The following is a 19385-nucleotide window of genomic DNA, read 5'->3' on the forward strand; positions in this document are numbered from 1 at the left end:
ACTAGGCTGGGTGGATCTGGGGCCAAGGGTGCTGGGTGACAGGGGGGCATTGGCTCTGGGCTGGGACTGTCACTTCCCCCGCTCCCTATCCAACAGGATCACAGCAAACGAAACCAGCTCAGCCTGCAGGGGAAGAGTTCAGCCCAGGGCCTGGTGCATTCTGGGAGCAGGGACGGTGCAGAGAAAGGGCAGATACAGGGCACCTCTGAACACTCCACACAGAACTGCCTGTCCTGACCCGCAGCCCCTGTTATCCCAGCCCTGGGCTCCCCTCTCACTGCTCTGCCAGTGCCCCTCACTCCTGATCTCCCCCACAGACCTCCCCCGCTGTATCTGTGACTTCTGCTACTGAACCACCAATGCGCTAACTCCTCTTGTGAGACATTTCTCTGCACAATACTGCTGCTATTCCAGTTACTGACTCCAGGAAACATTTTCCTTATCCTGGTTCCGTGTGTCACTGGTTTCTATAGCAAAGATCAGTCCCTGGCCCTGTGGCCCAGACATCCTCATTCACATCAAGCTTCAAGTTGAGAATCATTTCCCATTCCTGCTCTGTGGGAGGGGAGACTTTTAAACGCGTCTCTGTGCGACTGCACATGGCTAAGCAAAGAGAACAAACCCAAAATCTCCCCTGTGCTTTGGGAACCAGGTTTGCGGTGGGAATTCTGTAGTTCAGATGACTTCATGCCTGGGCATTGTGATTCTTTACCAGTTTCTCTGGCAGTGGGGCAGTTTTGTGCTCACAGCTGTGATGGCTGAGTGGTTAAAGCATTGGAGATGAAATTCAAAAGGGTTCCCCTATGCAGGTTTGAATTTTGCTCACAGCGAGGCTTGTGTTTTAGCCAGTATCTAACCTGGGCAATACGTCTTTACAACCCCCTGAGACATTCTCAATTCTCTCCCCAACCCAAGTAAATTCTGTTCTGCTCCTTTTATAGAGATCCCTGGGACACGGCCTCACACTGTGTCCCTGAGGTGTTAGGCAACCTCGTGCCCCATAGATCAGCCATAGCCCTGGTTCTGCTCCTCTCTCTAGGGTGTGAAAGGAGCCAAGTCAGCGACTCCATGGGTGCTACAGGGCTGCAGAACCAACAGAGGAAAAAAAAAAGGTACCCAGCAGCCACCTCTGCCCCTGTACCTCCCACCTGCTAGCAGGCCTGGCCAACAAGCTCCTCCTCTTCTCCTTCAGCGCCTCCCGCCGGCCATTGATGGGGTGTACTGGAGAAGTGAGGAGAGAAAGAAGTGGGGCAGGGTGGGGTGGGAAGAGATTTGATGGTTTGGGGGCAGGGCCTGAGGTGGAGCAGGCATTGAGCACTGCCCGGGAACTCTCAAAGTCAGCGCCTCTGAGCACAGAAGCCTTCTCTGAGTCTGAGCTGCCAGGAACCCTGCTGCAGAGCAGGTGCCACAAGTCTCAGCCTCTCTGTCCCACACATGGCTCTGGGCACCACCAGGAATTATTTGGCTCCTGGCACACAAGGCAATATAAAAGCTGAGTCCCTGGACAGCAGCTCAAACCCTGGCCCCTCCCATTAAGAGCCTGATACTCTACTGACTGAGCTAGTCAGGCTTGCTAAGAGCCTTCACCCCTCCTCTTCTTTTCCACGGCCACTGCCAATTCCTCCTCCTCTTCCTCCCTCCTGCACCTGAGGGTCACTAAATCTCCTCACCTAGACAGCCAGCCCGTCCACTGCACCCCAATCCCCCATGCCTAAGCCTCCTTGCCAAAGTCCTGCACCTGGCTCCTTAGAATTAATTCTCACATGTCGCTGGGAACTCTACAGCTTGTGCCGAGAGTCTTGGCCCCGCTCAGTAGAAGACCCGAGAAACATAGTGTCTGCCTTTTCTAAAGAAGTGCTTGGAGGAGCTTTTTTCACGTGGCCTAAGGGATAAGGTGTATGATCTGGGGTCAGAAGATTGAGGGCTCAAGTCCCTTCACGGTTGTATTGCTGCAGTTTTACCTTCGTGCTGAAAGTCCTGCTCCCTTCAGGGCTGGAACCTCTTCTTGGCGGCTCAGGCCAATGCTCTGGCTTCAGCTAGAGCCCTAGGAAGGAGTTGGGGGTTGGGTGTCACAAAGGCTGAGGCATGAGCCCCAAGTCCTTCCAGTCTAGCCTTTGCCATTCCTGACTTGCCAAAGATAATGGGCTGCTGGCCAGGCTGGCATTTAGAGCAGTTTCCCTCTTCCAAGAGTGCGCCTGTCCCTGTGCTTGAGGGGGCTTTGTAAATAGCACCTTGGGAGTCTGGGTGTTTCTCTGCTTCTCGCCAGCTGGGGAAAAGCCTCTTGGGGTAAAATCTCCTGCCCCACTGCAAAAGTGAGCACCTGAGTGGGAACAGACAGAGGTGACACCAGTGGGCTGGCACTGCTTTCTTACCTTCTTCTGATGTTGGCCACAGAGCATCAGCAGCTGCCCTACATGCTGGTCTGTGGGTCACTTTCAGTGGGTGTTTGGCATGGCAGGAAGCAGCCTGGCTGGGGGTCTTTGTGGCTGTCTGCTGGCCATTCATAGGCATGGTTGTCCCCTCCTTTAGCCCCTCCTTCTGTTGCTCAGTGGCTTATAAACCTTCCTTTGGAGCTGTCAGCACCAGCCGCCCCTGCTCTAGGTGTCCGGAGGAGGGAAGGTGTGACGGGCTCCAGGCTGGGCTCCATCTCCCTCCTGCCAAGCCCTGAATATTAAACCCGGCCCTGGCGCTCCTTTCTTCAAGAGCCATGTGGGCCAGAGGAAAAGTGTGGCAGCAAGCACAAGGGCCAAACTGGTGGGCATCAGGTGAAGCAGCAAGAATGCCAACCACCAGGTCAAACCACAGGACTACAGGCAGCCATAGCCACTTCTACACCCCAATCCAATGCAGTTATGTCAACCAAAGACCTGGCTCCAGTGGGTGTCAGTCACTCAGCAGGAGGGAAAGGACTCACTCTTAAACAAATGGAGACAGGGAAATTGAGCACTTTGAGTTCCAGGGCTTTACCACAAACCAGCACAAGGTCCCACTGACATTGGAACTCAGACTGCAAGATTCAGAGTCCTGAGTGCTGCCCATTACACCATGGGACCAGCTGGTGCTGCCTTCTTTGCACATCGGTGACCCTCACGGGGATGGCTCATGTAAGGGACTGTCGGCCCTTTACTAAAACTTAGTAGAGTTTTTGATTGGCTATTTGCGAGTCCCAATAAAAGGGGGAAGGGTCCATGGGAAATCAGGCCCCTGAGACTGACATGCCCCTGGGGCAATGGTCACCAACTAGTAGGGAACCCGTGAGAATTTGTTAATGGAGAAAAATTCCTGGTGAAAATTGGCAAAGCTGTGAAGATTTTAAAAAATTCCAGTGAATTTACACATGAAGATACAAACAGAGAGACAAACACACAGAGAAAACGAGAAAATCGCAGATTGCACAGGCCCACATGGACATAAACAAAAACCAAACCCACACAGCACACAGAGGCATATACACAAAAGGGAAAACCACACAAAATATAGAAAGAACAAATCCACACCAAAAAACACCGCAAAAGCCCACAACAAGAAAGCACAAAACCCACATACCAAAAGAATACTAAGCAAAAAAACAATCTGTATGCAAAAATCATACACACACGCACCCAAAACTATGCCGGGCATCCACCAAAATCACACAGGACCCACATGCACATCAACACAACAGACGAAAACCACATCAACATACAGAAAGCCAGGCAGGGTTTGAGTCTCACAGCGAAGTGGGTGAACACACAGCTGGTTTGGGGAGCAAAGACTGAGGGGGAGTCAGGGGCAGCGCTCTGGGCTCTGCCTGACCCCTCCCTGAGGCAGGTGGCTGGTGGAGAGCAGAGCCTGGTAGATCTGTGGAATCTGCCCTGCTCTCTGTAAAGCAAGGGGACCTCAGTGTCTTCTGAGCTGCAATTGTATTTTCTGCAGGGCAAACTGATTGGCAGAACCCATTTGCTTAAAGAAAGCTAGTGCTTTAGGTGAGGTTTGAATTTACAACCTCAGCATCGCTCCACTTAGCACTGCTACTATAAGTCCTGTACACTAACCCATTGCCACTCTGGTTCCCAGCTCATGGTCTTGCCTCCTTGATTCATGGCTGGATTAGGGGTTGAGGGGGTTGCATTAACTAAAAGAAATCCATATTAATGGCTGTTGAATGGCAGCAGCAGAGGTGGGGAGTCTCCTTCTGTGTGATAGAGATGGCTCCCATCTTCCGTTGCTGAGGGGAAGGTTGGTGCTTTGAGCCCACCCGGGGCAGGAATGTCCCATGAGTGAGATTAACTGGACTCAAGAGAAGGGACGGGAAGTCTTTTCTATTCCTGCCTAGCTCCATTGGTCTCCTGCGGCCCTTTCGGCTCTCTACTCCCCTGTTGGGGAGATGCAGAGACAAGCCCCCATCTGGGTGAGTCACCGAGAGGCTGTGTCCCATGGAGTGTGTGTGGGAGAGGGGGAGGGTTGGATTGGGCTCAAGGGGAGAAGGTTGTGTGTGACAGTGTATGGGGGAGGGGGAGGGTGTATTCCTTAGGATATAAATGATGGAAAACACAGGGGCAGTGACAGTGAAGCCCCGTGTCTCAGTATTATGACCCTGTATGGTGCTGCCGTTCACCTTCCCCTCCTATGGTCTCATCTTTCATTGAATCCTGCATTTTTTCACCTGTCATCACCACAGAGGTGTCGCACATGACTCAGATACAGAGACACCAAGGACTGGAACTGATTTCAGCTGCTGGACAGCTCTGCTAGGTCTTTATACATTTGCACAGGAAAATGCTGAGTGTTTAAATTCATTTCAACCATCCCCATCCAGCGAACTCCTGAACATACTGGAGATGGGTCTGGAAATCGATTTTCATTCAAAAATTTTTTTCAAGGGAATCACTTGGATTGTAACTAGGAACCTATTATCCTGCAGGGAAACATTCACCCACTGATCTATACTCGCAACAAAGAGTGTCATGTATAGCTCAGAGCAGGAACAGTTTTTAACCTAGGAGTTACTAAACTTTCTCTCTATACAAACACCACAGCTTACAAACTCCCCACCCACGCTCTGTGTCACCAGAGCACAACAACAACTCTCCTTGGAGCACACACAGCTCCCCAGCTCCCTACCCGTCAGTCTCTCCAGCATTGCTCCAATCCCTTAAAACAGAGTCTCAACCTCAATTTACCTTAGGGCCAGTGCCAATCCTCCAATCCTCCCAGTGGGCCAATAATGTCACTCATACCACTCAGAACCCAACCCCCAACACTCTGCCTCTCACCTGCCTAAGGCTCTGGGAAGGAGATGGGGGGAGGAGGTCTAGGGTTCAGGGCCTGGGTTGGGGCTGGGGATTGGGATGCAGGAGGGGTGCAGGCTCTGGGGGGAGTTTGGGTGTAGAAGGGGTGAGAGGCTGGTCTCTGGGAGGGAGTTTGGGTGCTGGATGTAGGCTCTGGGCTGGGACAGGGGGAGGGGGAATAGGAGGAGGGATGAGGGTGCAGGCTCTGGGAGGGAGATTGGAGTGGGTGGGAGGGGGTGTGTGGAGGGAAGGGGTGCAGGCTCTGGGAGGGAGTCAGGGGTGCGGCGCTTACCTGGGGCTTCAAGGGTGGGCAGGCTAGGGGTCCTCCGCATGCTGCTGCCCCCAGGCATCACCCCCACAGTGTCCCATTGGCTGCAGGGGCTTGGAGTGGGGGCAGCGCATAGAGGCACAGCTCTGCCCCGCCCTGCTATGGGGAGGGGCCAACAGCCACTGGAGCGAGCAGGCAGATACTGCACTGCCAGGGCCCCTGGAGGGGAGCGCCTGGGGGCAGCAGGTGGGGCCAAGGGAGTGAACTGGTCCCAAAACTGCTGAAGCCCCATGGGCAAGACCTGGGAACCAGGACTGCCCGCCAGACAAACACGTTTAAGAGGATGCATCCCTCTCCCTGTCAAGAACTGATCTTCCTCCTTCAGTTCATTGACCGCCTGAATTGTTCCTTATCCCGGCAGAGCCAGAGGACTGAAAGCAGCAACATCAAACCCTTGTGTAACTCGCAGGGATGGACATAAACACTCCCTGGTATCTGAAGAGATGTTCAGCTTTGCCCTTGGTCAACTACAAGGCGAAAGGGAAAGGAGGTGGCGCCAGATATAAAAAGTGAAACATGACACATCATAGTTACACCCATGGTGGCTGCAAAATCTTTTTATGTACTTCTTCTTATCATCAGTGTATTGTTTTCTCTGGATTCTGGGCCTTGACAAGAAATTTGTACCTTGATAAAATAATCAGCTGCTTTTGGTGAAGGCAATGGACTTAACACCCACTGAGGTGTCCCTACACAGGTACAAGTACTAACAACATAGCTGCATTTTAGCCATAGTTTTTAATCAGGGCAATAAATTGAAACAAACCGCTATTAAATCATTCCCCAGCCTGAGTCCTTCACCCACATTCCTTAGGGCATTGGGCCACCATGTTGACGTTTCATTTCCCACCTCAATTTCACACAGAGACACAATTTCCTTTGCACAGATCCATGAACAGAAAAACCTCCCTGTGTCTCTGGTCTAAGCCAGGGTATTTGATTCCAGTGAACCCTTCTCTCCTGCAATGGCGATGGGCAGACAGAGGGGACGTGGCACCTGCATCCCTGAGAGGGAGATATTGGTTCGACTCTTTCTTTCTGCTGCTGTTGTTCGTCCATGAAATATCGAGGGTGAAATGCAAGGCTGAGTTCATGCACCAACCCCTGGAAATATTTCACTGCCCCAGAGAAATCCTGCCCCCTACTATTCGAACGATGTGCTTGAGATTTGACCGGGAAAGAGACTGTCTGAATTGTCAGAGTGGGGAAAGAACAACAATCTACAGCAATGTCATTCACACAAACACACTCTCCTCCTGCTCCAGCCGGAAGGGAAATGGGCAGGAATTCTCGCTGTTCAGCCAAGGACACACTTACACTGATGCACAGCCATGAGTGTGCTGGGGAAACTGGTCTGAGCAAACAATTGGAATGACAATTTCAGTCAGAACAGAATCATTATGTAGAGAAACAAATGCATGTTACTTACTTGTGGCTGAGTGGTTAAGGTGATGAACTCAAAATCCATTGTGGTTTCCCAGCACAGGTTCAAATCCTGACAACTGTGTTGTTGTCGTTATTGCACTCTTAGTGCCTGAGCATCCACAGTGTGAACCGGCGCCAGATCTAGTTTCCTTCTGTCTACACTTAAAACACTGCTGTGGCGCTGCTATAGCTCTCTGGAGCAGACAATGACTGGAGAGGTTTTCTCATCCCTCTAATAGCTACATTGACATAACAGTTCTTCCTTTTCTTTAGCACTATCTAACCAGGGCTTAGGTCACCTTAACTCTATGGGTTGGGGGCGAGGTCACACCCTGAGAGACGTCGCTCTGCCAGTTAAGTGCCCAGTGTATACCAGCCCTTAGATTCCTCTTCGTATTTCAATGCAGGCACTGACCTGTGAGAGGAAAACATCAGCTCACAAACACAGAGACTGAATTCCCTGCATTTAATCTCGCTGCACTTTCCATAAAGTCACAAAATTCAATTCATTCTTGCTAGGACAGAGAAAAAATAAGTGACACTAAGTTTTTGGCTTGGTTACATAAAATTAAATGTTTAATTAATATAGTAAAAAATCTGTACTGATTCCTTTAACTAACACCACAGCGTAAAATAGGAACAGAGACAAATGGTGTCAGTGACGGCTAATTTCGCAAATGATCTTCCCATTATTAATTGCCACGCTGCCCCCATTGGAGGTCTGGGCATCTCCAGTGTCATAGCTCTGCATTCACCTTCCCCTTAGAATTGTTCTCAGACATTCACCTTCCTCTGCAGTGTGGGGCACTGGGTCACTTGCTGGAGGATGAATCTATGAATCTATTCCCAAATTTGGAAAATTGTGCAGTTCAGAATGTGAATAGTGACCCCGTCTCCTTCCTGCACCTGCTCTACATTGCTCCCCAGCAGCTTCTCCCCCTGCAGAGTAACCCAGCAAGGCAGTGCAGCCGCCCAGGGTTCAGCAAGGGTCCCTGGCAAGGACAATGGGTGCAGCTAACAGCCCAGTGTGCCTGGCAGTGAGGCAGTTTAAAAAAGCAACACTCCCCCAGAAGTACAGAGACTGAATTCCCCAACTTTAACATCATGACCCCCCTGTAGAAAGCCACATGTACCAGTTGTATTTTCACAGGGAGATGCAAAAATCAAGTGACACCCATTTTTAAGTTGAGTAAATAAAGTTGAGGAGATAGTTATTAACCTCACAATAAAAAGGCTAATTTCCCAAACAATCCTCAAAATGTTACCAATTCCACCCTTCCTCCATAGCAGCTTTGTGCAGTGTAACTGTTCTGCAGGCAGCTTCCCATTAAATGCTGTTGTGGGATATTCCCTGGCCTGGAAATGTAAGAACGACAGAATTTGAAGCGCAAACCTGGATCCCTGCATTTGAGTGTTTTGTCCCTGTAACTTAGTGTTTGTCAATAGTACAGATGCCATGGGCAGGACTCCAGGCTCTGCAGGACGGATCTTGGCACAGGGGCTGGTAGGGGAGAAAGGACTGTAGATTCTGATCTGCCCTCTGGAGAGGAGCTAATAAGTGAAGGGGGCATTTTTAACTTCTCGCCTGCCTCAGTGTCCCCTGGGCTGGAATTGTACATTCCACAGGTTCAAATGAGGGGGTGATACCACTTGGTTAATGAAAACTAATATTCCAGGTGAGGTTTGAACTCACAACCTCAACATAGCTCCTTTCAGCACTGCCCTATAAATACTGCACGCTAACAAATTGTGCCACTGGAGCACCTATTAACTGTTATTCTCCCTAGGTTGATAAAGGCGAGGAGTGACCCCAAAACATTCTCAGTGGAGTTAAGAGCAGGTAGCGACAAGCATTGTACTTGGTGGGGTGGATTCTTCTTAAGGCTTCCAGGCACCATTTCACCCTTTTGTTCGTCCCTGTGTAATAACAGAGCTGATTAAGACTCACTGTAGAGTCTTGCTGCAGACCAACAGATCTGAAATCACTCATAACCAGCTCTAAGCATTAGTCCTGCTTTGGGACAGTGTCTCTTATCCAACAAACTGCCCAGTCTGCGCTAGCAGTGAGGCTCCCTCACTAACAGCTGAAATCAGGGAGAGCTGTGTGAAGTGCAGGGACCCAGGGGTGCCTGAACAGGGGGGAACAACACCCTAGAACTTTTAAAAATGGGAGGGCTCTGCCTTGCCATTTTGTAATGATCATAAGGGTGAGTGAGGGGGGAGGGGGTGGAGAGCAGTGAGCAGGAGGTGAGGTCTTGGGGGGAAGAGGTCACACAGGAGCTGGGCCTTCGGGAGAAGGGGTGGTGCAGGGGCGTGGCCTCGAGTGGAAGGGATGGAGCTATTGTTCGGGCTCTGGTGGCCACTACTTTTAGGGAGCCTGTTCTGCTCCTGGAGGGACCACAAGACGTCCCAGGGCAGAGAGGGGTCAGCAGAGTGGTGACAGGGTGGAACGGCAAGTGAATGGCAATGTGGCCAGACAGCAGAGGGAGAAAGGGGCTTTCCCTCCGGGAGGTAAGAGGTGAACTCTGGGTTTTCATTGACCCAGAGCAGCAGCTGTGGGTGAGGTGCAATGAAGGGAGGGGCACATCCACAGAGCTTTTGGTGTCTGGATTTAAGAGCCGGAGGCAAAAGGCCACTGCCCAGAGGGCTGTGGGTGGGTTTTTTGCTCATAGTGTTGTGATATGAATCCTCATTGTGGTGTTTTCCCAAGTTAATACAAGGTGATTTTCCTCCTTTTTCTTAAAGTTTCTTTTCTACACTCAGTGCGTATGAGTGGGGAAGGTATCACCTCTTAGAGGCACCCAGTGGCCAGGGCTAGTTTCCACAGGTTACTGGGTGGGAGATTAAGCAGAGTGCGTGTTGTATTGTTGAAGAGGAGCCCCAAGCACCCAGACAGGGAATTGTAACTTCAACCTTCAGAGTAAGAGCCAGAGGTGCTGCCAGCTGAGCTAGCCAGACCGCCTAAAAGTATTAACCCCTTTCACCGCAAGAGCAAACACCGGGTACTTCTGTGCTTCTCAGCAGCTGGGAAAGAGCCTCTTGGGGTAAATCCTCCCCTCCTCTTGCCCCACCCGCAGTTGCTCTGTGGCTTTTAAGGCTTCCCTTGGAGCTGTCAGCACCAGCTGCCTCTGCTCCAGATGCCCAGAGGAGAGGTGTACTGGGGTCCAGCCTGGGACTCTTCCTCCCTCCTGCCTATCCATGACTATTAAACCTGGGCAAGAGGAAGAGGGTGGCAACTGGGCTGTCGACGTGCTCTCTTTCACATAAATCAGTGTGACTCCTGGCCTATCCCTGCAGAAAGGTGTACCGCATCTGTGTCCGGTGTGAGCTCAGATCAGAGGAATTGGAGGCTACCTCCTGCCCTCCACTGGTTCCACTACGGAGAGATATGTCCTCTAAACCGACCTCACTACAAACCTGCACCAGGGAGTGGTCATCATAGAAGAGTTTCCTCTGACAGTTGGGAAAATGGGACCAGCGGTCCTCAGGCCGTCTGACACAATTAAAATCCACCCCCTACACCAAACACTGTGTAGTCCAGAGGAAGGGAGCCAGTTCCTTTCACACCTTAACTGGGGACCATAAACACTAATCTAGCGGTAACAAGTGCCATGGAGCACTGCAAATGTGAAGAACAAGACTCCAACCTCATCATTCTTCCCTGGCCAGGAGGGCCAGAAAGACAGGCCCTTCCTCCAATCACCTTCTGCCCATCAAGCCACCCTAAAGCTGTTAATGTGCATTTCCTGAATGCACACCATGTCCAAGTCCAGCTTCTCCAAGTCACTGAACATCCTACAATCTCCTCCTGGGCCCTCCAATCCCTGCCATGTTACACGTGGACACTTTTACAGACGCCCCTTCCCCAGTACTGCCCTCACTCAGCTGTGGAGAGGAGCTTTTGTCCCCAGTCCCTGCCCCCTCTGGCACCATCTCTGAGGGCCACCCTGCCTCACTCTCTTCCCACCATATTGGGTCAACCAATAAATCGCATGGGAAATACAGCTCCCGTCTCTGATTTTAAAAGGTCAGGTGGGCCAACTGGGGCAGAAGTCCATGCTCCATTGTCTTGCTGGGGATCTCAAAATCAGGGATTCACCTCAGGTAAAGGTACTGCTGCGCTCCCAGAAAACAAGCCACCTCCACACAAAGAAAGATAGAAGGGTTATTAAAGCCAGGGATTGAACCAGGGACCTTTAGATTTTCATGCTAAGGCTTGCCTAACTGAGCTACTTTGGCACCTGCATACAGCTTTTTTGGCCTGCTGCTTCTCTGTCTGGGATGTTTTTATCAGCCATGGCCATGGCGCACAAAAAGGATGTCATTGTGAATGGCCCACGAAGATAAGACTCGCTTTTGCCTGCCATGCTCAGCTTGACTTGCTTCCTCACACCATTCCTGCCTTAGTTCCTGGGTTGACCTGGTGGCAGAAGGGGACTGGGGACCAGTGGTGTGGGGAGGAAGTTGAGCTGGACCATGAGCTAGACTAGACCCTGACAGTAAGAGTCTGGCCACCACTTGCTGCCCCACCTTGTTATCCTGGCTTCCCCCACTGGACATCATTTAGGAATGGAAGTGGGGCTTCTACCTCCCCTCCCCGATTTTCACATCACAGAGGAGCACAAACAGGAAAACAAATGGCTGCTCCATACTTCTCCCATGAGAGGAACCAGACGACCTTAGCTGTGGTGAGTAAGAAGTGTCTATTGGCTGACAGGGCCTGTCCTGGAGGAGCTGGAACAGCAGCTGACATCTCCCCCTTGGCTCCACGCTGTGGTAAATGCCCATTGCCTGGCTGCATGGGTGAATGCTGCTCTGGGCTCTGGAGAAAGTCTGTATTGGTCTGTCAACCCCCCATCTTCACTGAGCCAGTCTGGTAAGGTCTCAAGTGCCCCCTCCCGCCTGGCAGCTGAGAGTCTGTGCAGACATCAACCTCCCTGCCAGCCCCACAGGCAGCAGCAGCGCCAGCCCCCCCAGCACCACAGGGGCACTCAATGCACTTCCTGTGGGTAAATGGCTCCTTGGCATCCAGCTGCTAGAGTGAGAGCCAGGAGAGAGCAGTGTCTGGATCACCATGGGGGAGAGAAGGGACCTGATGAGAGCTGATCTTCAGTCTCCCCAGCAATGCTGGTCAGTTTTATTGCCACTGTAATAGTCAGTGCTTCCCTTCAGGGCTGGCCCTAGAGGGGTGCAGGACCTGGGACAAATCCCCCCCTTTCTGCCCTTCCCCACTCCACCCCTTCCCCCAAGTCCCACACCTTCCTGACCTGCATCTTCCTGCTCCATTCCTCTCCCTCCTCTCCCTGCACCCCACTAAACAGCTGATCACTGGCAGGGGGAGGTGCTGACGGGGAAGAGCAGGAGCCAGGGCCGGTGCAACCATTTAGGCGGACTAGGCGATTGCTCTAGGAGAGCCAGGCAGGTCCTGAGTGGGGCAGTAAAGGGTACAGGGGGAAGGAGTAGCTTGGTGGTTTGAGCATTGGTCTACTAAACCCAGGGTTGTGAGTTCAATTCTTGAGGGGGCAATTTAGGGCAAAAGCAGTACTTGGTTCTATTAGTGAAGGCAGGGGGCTGGACTTAATGACCTTTCAGTTCTAGGAGGTTGGTGTATTTCCAATTTTTCCTATTACTAGACAGTGACCCTAGGCCAGTGGTGCCAGAACAATCTGTATAGTGGGGGGTGCTGAACCAACTGTAACCCCTGGGTGTGATGGAAACCATGTCAAGCCAGGGGCTGCTGCAGCACCTCTGTCCAGGCAGCTCCCCCAGCCTGACACACACACACAGCCCCTGAACCCGCCCCACCCCAGGTCTCCTCAGCCCAGAGGTGAGCCCACCAGCTGAGTGGGGAATCAGAATCCCCTGAAATTACCCTGGGACCAGCATGATCTGCCTCTGCCCTGCCCTCCTCTGAATGTATTCAGAGCAAGTCAGTTTCCCTGCCCTGCCATGTGTCTCTTCTCCCCAGCTCCCTCCAAACCACCCCATTTCTTCTGCACTCCTGCCTGGGTCTCTGCCAACCCCCCTTCTCCCCTCTTGACCCCAATAACTCTGTTTCTATGAGGCTGGGTCTCTCCCTCCCCAGTATCTCTCTGTGACGTGTGCTGGGGCCAGGGCTGGCTCCAGGGTTTTTGCCACCCCAAGCAGCCTGATTTTCCCACCCCTGCTTTTACAGATCCAGCACATCTGCCCCCCCTGCCCGGTCACTGCCCATCCCCGTGTGGGGGCACCAGCACTAAGGGGGAGGAAAAGTGACCCGGCACAGTGCTGGTGCCCCCACATGGGGGTGGGCAGTGACCGGGCGGGGGGGCAGATGTGCTGGATCTGTAAAAGCAGCAAAGACTCCTGTGGCACCTTATAGACCAACAGACGTATTGGAGCACGAGCTTTCGTGCATAAATTCCCACTTTGTCGGCTAGAGTCAGAAGGAAGCACTTTGGGAAAATCAGTCAAGGCCCTTAGCAGAGCTGGGACACAGACCCAGTGACCCCTGCACCACCCTAGGAGGGCAGTGGGGTTTAGTGGTCAGACCAGGGAGTGGGCTGGACACCAGGAACCCTGGGTTCTATCCTTGACTCTGGAAGTGGAAGGGGTTTAGAGCAGGGGGACTGGGATCCAGGACTCTTGGGTTCCATAGGGGAAACTGTTTTTCCCTGTGCTTCCCTCCCTAGAGATCCCAGCCCAGCCCCCTAGTGGAGACTGAACAGGAGTGGGGGGAGTTGTTCTCCCACGTTGGAGTTATGATTCAAACTACTCCCCCAGGGACTGTAACATCACAGAATCTGTCCCCCCAACACAGAGAAAACTAGTGGGGTTAGGAGGTTTCTAGCTGCACCCACCAGACAACCCTGGTCATTGCAAGAAGCCCCCAAACCTACTTGCACCCACAAACATCCTCTCAGAATATACGTCCCATGCTAGGACAGGACCTCTTGCTCCCACCCCTTTTCTTATCACCACAAGCTGCTTCCAGCCAGGCACCACACCCCATTCACACATCTTTTGTCAGTACATAGCTCAGTGACAATCACTGCCCCAAAGTGACTCCGGTGCAGGCACTCTCCACACGAACTCCCCACACTGGATTCTATCCACACACAGAGAATTCTCTCTGCCCGGCTCCTTCGGTTCATCTCGTTGCTCTCCCTACTGCCGCCAGATACTGCTCATCTGCATAACCCCGCCCATGGACACGTGACACCTTCTGTCCTGTTGGTTTCAAGGGAGTGAGTTGCCCTTGGGGAGTGAGCAGGTCACAGCAGGTCACAGCCCCAGTGCATGTCACAGCCCCAGCCAGGGCCGGCTCCAGGCACCAGCTCAGTAAGCAGGTGTTTGGGGCGGCCAAGAGGAAGGGGTGGCATGTCGGGCTCTTCGGCAGCAATTCTGCGGCAGGTCCCTCGGTCCCTCTCGGAGGGAAGGACCTGCCACCGAACTGCCGCTGAAGAAAAAGGCGGCGCAGTGGAGCTGCCGCCAATTGCGATCGTGGGTTGTTTTTTTTCCCTGCCGCTTGGGGCGGTAAAAACCCATTAGCCAGCCCTGACCCCAACATGTCATAGCACGTCACAGCCTGGGGCAGGGAGATATTGGGGGAGGGTATGGGGGAGAATGGGGGAGGGAGAGACCCAGCCCCATAGACCCGTAGGGGCAGGGGATATTGGGGTCAGGAGGAGAGGAGAGGGGGTTGGTAGAGACCCAGCCTGAGGTGCAGGGAAAATGGAGTGGGGTGGAGGGAGGTGGGGAACAGAAGAGACACATGTAGGTGGTGAAATGTTGTTCCAGGGAAACTGAGTCACTCCCAGGACATGCTGTGCAGGGGGGAGCACAGGGGCAGGGAGAGAGACCCAGCCCCACAGAGCCCAAGAGGATATTCGGGGCAGGGGAGGAGATGGAGGGATGGGAGACCCAGAGCCATAGACCTCCCCTGGCTCCCAAGTTTGGGGGGAGGGGGAAACCACCCCACAGCACTCGCCGGCGGCATGGCTGGGAACCAGGGGAGTGGACCAGACTGGGGCTGGGTCACATCACTTACTATGCAGTGAGTGTAGGGTGGGGGGGCAGTGGGGCTGGGGCAGAGCAGGGATGGGAGCCATGGGGAAGAGCCAGGCAGCCCCCCCTGCAGCAGCACCCCACCCCAGCTCACCTCTGCTCTGCCTTCTCCCCTGAGCACGTCGGCGCCGCTCCACTTCTCCCGCCTCCCAGGCTTGCGATGCCAATCAGCAGTTTAGTGCAGCAAGCCTGGGAGGGGAGGAGAATGAGAGAGGGGAGCACGAGGTGAGCTGGGACAGGGAGCGGTTCCTCTGCACGCCCCTGCAACCATTACTTGCTGCAGGCAGCCCTCCCCCCAGCCCCTTGCCCCAGCTCACCTCCACTCCACCGCCTCCCCTGAGTGCGCTTTTTGGTGCCCCCAACCACTTGTCCTGCACTATGGGATCTGCGGGTCCTGCCCTGAGTCCCCACATCCCCCTGCTTGGTCTCCATTCCCTGCAGGCTGCAAAAATGTTAGGGGAGCCGCCCCTCCCTTCACTCGGTGCTCCCACTCATATCGGCCAGCTGCAGCCTCATCTTCTGGAACTCGGGCAGCTGTCACTTGATCCGGTTGTACAGTCACAGACTGACTGGCTCCCCAGCCTGGATGCTCTTGTGGAAATCCCACAGGCAACACTGCAGAACTTGGCACCATTAGTCTCTTTGATATTGCGGTGTTTGCCTGACCGCTGGAACAAAGCCACCAACTTCTCCCTCACCGACTCCCGTCAATCCCTCTGGTTGCCATAGAACCCTCTGATGCTTTCCCGTTCTGCCAACAACGCCAGGCCTCACCCTCCTGCTCCATTATCTTGCAAGCTCTGTATGTTCAGCTTCCAATATCCTCTGCCCTGGGTCAGGGACAGGGGCAGCTCCAGGCACTTGCCAAAGAAAGTGGGCGGCTGCCTGGGCACCTGTCCCTGTGCTGGAGGGTACTTGCTACATAGCATCTTGGGAGCCTGGGTGTTTCTCTGCTTCTTGCCAGCTCGAGAAAAGCCTCATGGGGTAAAAGCTCCTGCCCTACAGCAAAAGTGAGTGCCTTGAGTGGGACCAGTCAGAGGCCCCACCATGGGGGCTGGCCTTGGCTTCCTAATATCTTGTGATGTTGGCCACAGAGCATCAGTAGTCACCTTGCGTGCTGGTGACCTTCAGTGGGTATTTGGCATGGCAGGGAGCATCCTGGCTGGGTGTTTTTGTGCCTGTCTGAAGGCCACACCTAGGAATGGTCCTGCCTCCTCTAGCCCTGACCTCAGTTGCTGTGTGGCTTTTAAGCCTTCCTTTGGAGCTGTCAGCACCAGCTGCCCAGAGGAGGAGAGGTGTGTGGGGTTACTTTTACAGATGCCCCTTCCCTGGTACTGCCCTTGCTCAGCTGCACAGAGGAGTTTTCATCCCTAATCCCTGCTTAGCAGCCCTCTGGCACCATTTCTGAGGGCTGCCCTGCCTCACTTTCTTCCCACTGTGTTGGGAAAGACAGCTCTCATCATTAAAGGTCAGATGGGCCAACAAGCCCCTTCTGTGTTTTCCTACTGCAGATCCCAAGGTCAGGAACTCACCTTGGGTGCAGGTACTGCTGTGCTCCCAGAGGGCAAGCCATCTCTGCACAAAGCATAATGACAGGACTTACCAAAGCCCAGGATTGAACCAGGAACCTTTAAATCTTCAGTCTAACACTCTCCTAACTGAGCTACTTTGGCAGTTGCATGACAGTATTTTGGCCTGTTGCTTCTCTGTCTGGGATGTTTTTGTCAGCAGACACACACAAAAAGGACAGGAAAAGAATGGCTGCTTCACACTCCCACTGGAGGAACCCGGCGCCCTTAGCTGTGGTGAATAAGAAGTGTCTGTTGGCTGACAGGGCCTGTCCCCCAGGAGCTGGAACAGTAGCTGCTGCCTCACCCTTGGCTCCAGGCTGTGAGAAATGCTCATTTCCTGGCTGCATGGGCGGATGTTGCTCCGTGCTCTGGAGAGTGTCTGTATTGCTCTGTCAACACCCCGTCTTCAATGAGACAGTCTGGTAAGGTCCCAAGTGTCCCCTCTGGTCTGGCAGCTGACAGTCTGTGCAGACATCAACCCCCCTGCCAGCCCCAGAGCCAACAGCAGCGCCAGCACCCTCCAGCACCACAGGGCCACTCAATGCACTTCCTGTGGGGAAATGGCTCCTTAGTGTCCAGCTGCTAGAGTGAGAGCCAGGAGAGAGCAGTGTCTGGCTCACCTTGGGGGAGAGAAGAGACCTGATGAGTGCGGATCTCCCTCAGTCTCCCCGCAATGCTGGTCAGTTGTATTGTCACTACGATAGTCAGTGCTTCCCTTGAGTGCCGGCCCAAGAGGGGTCCGAGACAAATCCCATGGAGTCACTGACTTGGCTGTTTTCACCACTAGAGAGAGGAGCAGAACTGGGGTTATGGCTGATCTATGGGGCACTAGGTGAGTGGCAGAGGCTACAGGTGCTGAGAGTTTGCCTGACACCTCAGGGACACAGTGTGAGGTGGTGTCCCAGGGATCTGTTTGAAAGGAGCAGAACAGGATTTACTTGGAGTGGGGAGAGAATTGAGAGTTTCTCAGGGGGTTGTACAGAGGTGTTGCCTGGTTAAGACACTGGCTAAAACACAGGCCGCACCGTGAGCAGGATTTGAACCTGCGCAGGGGAACCCTATTGCATTTCAACTTCAACACCTTAACCACTCAGCTATCAGCATAAAAGTTCCCCAATGCCAGAGAAACTGGTAAAGGATCACAATGCCCAGGCTTGAAGTCATCTGAACTACAGAATTCCCACCGCAAACCTGGCTCCCAAAGCACAGGGGGGGATTTGGGTTTGTTCTCTTTGCTTAGCCATGTGCAGTCGCACAGAGAGAGCATTTAAAAGTCTCCCCTCCCACAGAGCGGGAATGGGAAATGATTCTCAACTTGAAGCCTGATGTGAATGAGGATGTCTGGACCACAAGGTCAGGGACTGTACTTTGCTATAGAAACCAGTGACACATGGAACCAGGCTAAGGAAAATGTTTCCTGGAGTCAATAACTGGAATAGCAGCAGTATTGTGCAGAGAAATGTCTCACAAGAGGAGTCAGCGCATTGGTGGTTTGGTAGTAGAAGTCACAGCTATAGCAGGGGAGGTCTAGCTTTGGTTCCTGGCCAACAGAGGAAGGAGTTTTATTATCTCCAAATTTCAGTAGAAAAATTCAGACCCAAACTGTGTGGTGGGGGTTTCTCTGGTTTGTTTTGTTTTTCTCATTTGAAATGTCCTTGATCATTTTTCTGGGAAAACTATTTGGACAAGTCCAAGGAAGAGTTAGAACAATTACAAATCTCCATGGGAGTAAGGGGAGTCTCTCAGCACCAGGGGAGAGGTGGAGATTTTCATGGAGGGGAGTTGAGGAGATAAATGAGAGGCTTTTGCTCCAGCAAAGGGAGCGGCTTGTCAGTTTCATTTTTACCATGTGAATCCCCTCCCCACACACACTGCTTCCCTGCTGCTGCCCCAGCTCAAATCTCACTGACACCCCCAGCATGTGACCTACAGCTTCCTCCTGACAAAGCCCTTATCTATCAGAGACAAAATCCCCTCGTCTGTCCCTTCTCCCAGCTCAGCCCTCTGCCCCCAGAGCCCAGGACAACCCCGACCTAGCCATGCCGAGGGGTTGGGCTTAATCTTCAAGGCCGAGTGCAAAACCTTCAGCCGGGCACGTTTCGCTCCCTTCCCACCTCGGCCCAAGCGGCAAGGGAGAAACGGATGAGACACGCTGGCTGGAAGACGCCTCTCTTCCACTTCTCTATCACCTTCTGTGACATTATTAATATGAACTGGGACCACAGAGATCATTGTTGCCACCACTGTTATGTATGTGCAGCAAATATTGTGCAAAGGTTGTCGTGTGAGGTGTGTATGACAAGGTTATGATTTGCTGGTTATAATTATGCTGGCTGTATGCATGTACCATTTTTGTCAAGTATCAGAGGGGTAGCCGTGTTAGTCTGGATCTGTAAAAGCAGCAAAGAGGCCTGTGGCACCTTTTAGACTAACAGACGTTTTGGAGCATGAGCTTTTGTGAGTGAGTACCCACTTCATCAGATGCATGTAGTGGAAATTTCCAGGGGCATGTATATATATGCAGGCAAGCTAGAGATAATGAGGTAGTTTAATCAGGGAGGATGAGGCCTTGTTCTAGCTGTTGAGGTATGAAAACCAAGGGAGGAGAAACTGGTTCTGTAATTGGCAAGCCTTTCACAGTCTTTGTTTAATCCTGAGCTAATGGTGTCAAATTTGCAGATGAACTGAAGCTCAGCAGTTTCTCTTTGAAGTCTGGTCCTGAAGTTTTTTTGCTGCAGGATGGCC

The sequence above is a fragment of the Gopherus flavomarginatus genome, chromosome 6 (genome assembly GCF_025201925.1).
Source record: "Gopherus flavomarginatus isolate rGopFla2 chromosome 6, rGopFla2.mat.asm, whole genome shotgun sequence".
NCBI classification, from domain to species: domain Eukaryota; kingdom Metazoa; phylum Chordata; order Testudines; family Testudinidae; genus Gopherus; species Gopherus flavomarginatus.